Source organism: Otolemur garnettii, unplaced genomic scaffold (genome assembly GCF_000181295.1).
Source record: "Otolemur garnettii isolate 467f Iridium unplaced genomic scaffold, OtoGar3 scaffold00396, whole genome shotgun sequence".
NCBI lineage: Eukaryota > Metazoa > Chordata > Mammalia > Primates > Galagidae > Otolemur > Otolemur garnettii.
Window position 1 is genome coordinate 129,742 of NW_003852791.1, and position 6,034 is coordinate 135,775.

Below are 6,034 nucleotides of genomic sequence, written 5' to 3' on the forward strand. Positions count from 1 at the left end.
ATTTTAGGTAAAAAGCTGGAAGTGTATCCCTAATAACCTCCCATTTGCTGATTTGTGCTTGAAGTTCAAATACATATAGACTTTAGAACATGTGAGAATAAGCTCACTCCAGTAATCAAGGGGCTTAGCAATTTAGGATGAAACAACCCTGTCTCATCTGCTTAAAAACTGACCAAAGTTTCCTTTGACTCTGAGATCAAAGTCAAATTAATTAACATTATACTCAAAGCTTATGCTTTTTTGAGTATCAAATCAAATCACTTCAGTTGAAAGTAATTCAATGTACAGTTACATTCTTATATCTTGCTTTCAACACAATCCCTGCATCTGTCAGGCTAATTTGTTTTCTGTTCTCCAAAAGACTTTAATTTCCTATCTATGTTGTGGAGGAAACCACTTCCTCCACCTGTCAGCTTAATTCTGAAGATTTTTTAAAGGCCAAATTCCAAACTTTCCTTCCTACTATTTCATACTTCTCTCTTCTATCTATAAATTGAGCCTAGGGGTGCATTTGATCATATGCTGTTCAGTCCTCTAATTATCTCTCTATATAAATTCCTCCTTCTCCTCACATTATAATTCCCTAAAGAGGACCATAAGTCTTTTGTCTCTATTGTAACAGCTAAGGAATCTTTCTCAACCTATAGCATTGGATAATAAACTGTGGGTGCAAAAAGAGAAGTGAAAAATCTAAGGAAGATATTATTTAGAGAAAATAGATCCTAAGATGTTGTCTGTAGGTGAAGACCCTGAGGCCAGAGAATTAGTGACTTGTTGAAGACCATGCATTCAGTTAGTGGTGAGCTCATGATGAGATGTAGAAGTCTCTAGACACCAGAGTGAAGGCTCTTTCCACCTTGGATGTAATGCTACTGCCTAGTGAATGACCCAGTGCCTTCTTAGATGGACCATCCATCTAAGACCATCCATCTAAGGCCATGCATCCCCAAATGCCCTCCATCCTGCCATGTCCCATCAAATCTCTTTGGTGATTTGATGATGATAAGAGATCCAGGAGAGGGACTGAGATGGTCAGGACACACAAGTTTTATCAGCTTATGATACCTGTCCCACTTTCTACCCCTCAAGAAATGTGCCTAAAATTTATTTCATATTTAATGTACCTACATTATGGATGAATGGCTGAGGACAGAAGGTATTGTGAAAAGGGTTAACATCAGGAAAGACAATAATAATGATGCTGTCCTCTAGTGACCAAGTGTAGAAATGCAACTCACAAGTGAACAGCAGGTTCCCATCCTAACAGAAGCTTCCTTAACCCACATAGCAAGTCAGACCACAAAAATAGTTGCAAATAGAGTTTGAGTTATTTAAAAAATACCTTAGACTTTAATTTACTAGTACTTTAACCCATTGTTATGTGTGGAATTGTGTCCCCCTTTCCCACAAAATTCATATGAATGTGAACTTATTTAGAAATAGGATTCTTCCAGACATAATTAGTTAAGATGAGGCCATACTGGAATAGGGGAGGTCCCAATTTCATATGACATGTCCTAAAAAAAAGGAAACTTGGACACAGACACAGACACACACACAAACAAATGGAAAACATCATGTGAACATAAAGGCAGAGATCAGGGTGATGCATTTATAGGTCAAGGAACACTAAAGATTGGCAGCAAACCACATGAAGCTAGAGCCTTCACTTTGTTACAGCAGCCCTAGAAAACTAATACAATCCATTACTTTAGTTTTAAACATAATGTTTGGAATTCAAAATAATGCACATATTTGAACTGGAAACTGGTATGCTGAAGGCAATATTGGAAATACCAGCAACGAAGATATTATCTCTCCCCAATTTTATTATCAACCATAAACTGTGTTACCTTTGTTAGGAAACTTGCTGACAATGTGGCTTGGTTATACATTTCTACTGTTTTATGGCTCCACTGAATTGGGGCAAGTTTTTTTAACCAGTCTTATCATTCTACCATTCCTCTGGTAGGCAGTATTTAAGCTGGTAAATTATTTATCAACCAGTGATGTCTGATTGTTGTTTATGGTATCCTCCAATGTCTTATGTACCCATTTTCTAACTAGATCACAAGCTCATTAAGTATCTTCAAATAGGACATACTGTTATTAAGCTTTTGGGGGATTAGAGGCTTTTCTGCTCTATAAAATGCACAGTGCTTCTTGCAAAATGGCCACTATATTAGTTTCTCAGAGAAATAGAACAATAGAATCAATAGAAAATATACACACACACACAGACAAATATGTATATACTTATATATAAATGTGAACATGTACAGGAGGGAGATGTTAAGGAATTGGTACACATGACTGTGGAGGCTGGCAAGTCTAAAATCTGCAGGGTAGGGCAGCAGGCTGGGAAGTGTTGCTATGGTAGTTCAAGTTCAAAGGCAGAACTCTTAAAAAAGGTTAGTTTTTTCCTATTTAGGTCTTCAACTGCTTAGAAGAGGCTCATTCCCATTTTGGGGGGGCTCATCTGCTTAATTCAAAGTCTACTGATTTAAATGTTAATTCTCATTTCAAAAGTACCTTCACAGAAACATGTAGAATAATGTTGAACAAACATCTGGAGACCATGGCCTAGCAAAGTTGATACCTAAAATTAATCCCCACGGCTCCCAGTGAGTCCTGCCTCCATGAATTCATGCTTTTTGTAACTCCTCCAGAATAGTATCTCTGAGAAATTCTTCTGAAGGATTCTGCCGTCAAGTAACATTGAGAACTTGGACATTCACAATACACGTGGCCATATGAAAGTCTCTAGGAAACGGTTCACTTGTGTAACCTGCTATCTTCCAGATTTACTTAACCACGGAACTCCTGATTAGAGTAATCTCAATCTTAGCCTTACTTTCTCATTCATGCAATGGGCAAAAACATCCTTTATGTGGGACTTTTCTATGAAATGAATGAGCTAAAAGCAGGTGGGTAAAGTATGCAGCACCGTTCTTGGTACACCCTAGGTGTTTGATAAGTGCTAATTCCTTTTCTTAGATTTATTATTTATTGAAAGCCATTTTTAAAAGTAATATATACATATGCTTATAATGATTCAAAAAATAAATGCACAAGGCTGAACTTCAGACCATAAAAGGGGTCTAAAATGAAAAAAAGTTTCTCTCTCCTCAGAGCCCCCAGACCTCCAAAAAGACTTTTCTATGCACTCCCTGGACATTTTCTGGGCATGTACGTGCAGATATACTAGAGACAGACAGTTGTTTCTATATTCACAGTAAACAAGATAGTGAGAGCACTTTAGTTTATTCTGTACATCTGCAGCAGGATTCCTAAGTTCTTCCGTTTTGTGGTACATCAGTGTGTTTTTCTGAAACTTCTAAGTGAGATGAGTTAGAGCTTTGTGTTCATGTCCCCCGAAGCTAAGCATTGATAAAGTGAAGATTACAAAGAACTGGGGCAGGGCGTGGAGGCTTATGCCTGTACTAGTACTTGTGAGGCCGAGGCAGATGGATTGCCTGAGCTCACAGGTTTGAGACCAGCCTGAGCCAGAGCGAGACAGCCAGCGTGCATGGCCATGTGCAGCGAGTAGTCCCAGCTACTCGGGAGGCTGAGGCAAAACAATTGCTTAAGCCCAGGAGTTAGAGGTTGCTGTGAGCTATGATGCCATGGCATTCTACCAAGGGTGACATAGTGAGACTCTGTCTCAAAGGAAAAAAAAGAATTGGGCAAAAATACATAGTTGTTTAGGGGTTAACAAAAAGTCAGCTGAAATGTGAAACCTTTCTTGTGAAACTTGGCTTAATTCTCCCTGAAGCAATTAATGGTCTAGTACAGAGATCCTTGACTTCTGGTGGTCTGACTTAGATGTTTCAACTTCACATTCGGGAGAAAATGACACATTTGGCAGAAACTCGTTCACTGAGGACCCACACAAGGGTTCCATGTTTCACTTTCAGTATAGTATTCTAGAAATTACTTGAGATATTCAATACTTTATTATAAAATAGGCTTTGTGTTAGATGATTTTTCCCAATTACAGACTAACCTAAGTGTTCCAGGCACATTTAAGGTAGGCTAGGCTGTGATATCCAGTGAGCTAGGTATATTAAATGCATTTGAATTTAGACTATTGCCAACTTATGATGGATTTATTGGGATTCAACCCTTTGTAAATCAATGAGCATCTGTACTCTAATAATTCAATTTTATTATCCTTTATTTTAGTAGTACTACTTGTCCTATAGTAGCTATATCCAGGTTTCTCATACCTGAGAAAATATGAGTTCTTTAAGGGCCCTGTCCATATCTTGTACCAATTCTGACTTATTGAAGGCACTTAATATGGGTTGACGACTTGAGGGAGCATCCAGAGCAGACCAGGGCATCCATCCGTTCCCTCCAGCAGAAACAGAACTCTGAGGTGAATATTCATTCGTTCATCCCTTCAGTTGAGGGTGGAGAAGGGATAGGGAAGAAGAACATGTGATTCTGTTCAGGAGAGTCACAGAGCTGCTGGTGCAGAGAGAGACCAGTCTGCTGTGACTCACAAGGTGGATGAACTTCAAAGCTGCTGTAAGAAAGCACCACAGACTGGGCAGCTTAACCAACAGAAACTTACTACCTGGTTCTGAGGTGAGAAGTCCAAACTCAAGGTGTCAGCAGCGTTGGTTCCTTCTGAGAACCCTGAGGGAAGAGTCTGTTCCAGGCCTCTCTCCCTGGCTGGTAGGTGGCCACCTTCTCCCCGGGTCTTTTCATACCCTCTTCCTTTTATGCAAATCTGTATCTAATTTCCTTTTCTTAGAATGACATTAGTCATATTGAATTAGGGATCCCCTGATGATAGCAACAACCCCGTCCTTTGGGGCTGATCATTTTAACTTGTTTACCTTTGTAACAACTGATCTCCAAATAAGGCCACATTCTGAGGTATGAGAGGGTAGGAGTCCAATGTACGAAATATTTTTTGGGGGGGCACAATAACAGATGGGTTGTAATGCTGGGCTTTACTGCTTTCAAGACTCACACCGTGCCAGGATGTCTACTCACCAACTGCAGCTCTTTGAAGAAATGCAAGCCCTAGAATCAGTTTTTCCTCTTGTTGATAACCTGATTCATTTTCCTGAGAGGTTATTTGTGTGGCCCAAGGCACCAACTAGTCTGCCTCTGCACCCCCCACCCCAAGACAAACATGTGGGAAGCTGAGACAGAGGCGGCCACTGGACATCGCTTCCACGACTGCCTCTCTGGTTTATTCTGCTGTGTTCCCGTCCTTCTTTCTGCAACTTGTCTGCACATTTGCCCTTTGGCCCTCTCAGCTAGTCCCTCCCAGCTAGTCCCTCCCTTCTTCCTTACTGCCCTGAGTTATCTCCCTCTTCCCCTAACACTAATCACTTTTTTCACGGTCTCCTGTGAAGAATGAGGAAATTGCCAGCTGAGTGTACACCTTTCATTAGGTGACTCGAGCTGCAACCTGCTGGATTAACCTCAAACATCCTAAAATACGAAGATGTCTACCTGAGGGCTGACTGAAGGAGGAATGATTTTTATGTTTCAGGATAGCTTCTGATTAAACTGAGTACGAGAAGAAAAGAAGCTAGTTGTCTTTCTCCCAAATATCTTTGGGTAATACGATTTTTGGTCTTCTGGATAAATACCTAATAAAGGAATTGTGGGATCAAATGGCAGATCTATTTTTAGTTCTCTAAGTGTTCTCCAGATGTCTCTCCAAAAGGAATGAATTAATTTGCTTTCCCACCAGTAATGTATAAGTGTTCCCTTTTCTCCACATCCATGCCAACATCTCTGGTTTTGGGAGTTTGTGATATGGGCTAATCTTACTGGAGTTAGGTGATAGCTCAAAGTAGTTTTAATTTGCATTCCTCTGATGAATAAGGATGTGAGCATTTTTTCATATATCTGTAGGACATGCACCTATCTTCTTTTTTTTTTGAGACAGAGCCTCAAGCTGTCCCCCTGGGTAGAGTGCCATGGCATCACAGCTTAGGGCAACCTCCAACTCCTGGGCTCAAGCGAGTCTCCTGCCTCAGCCTCCCAAGCAGCTGGGACCATAGGC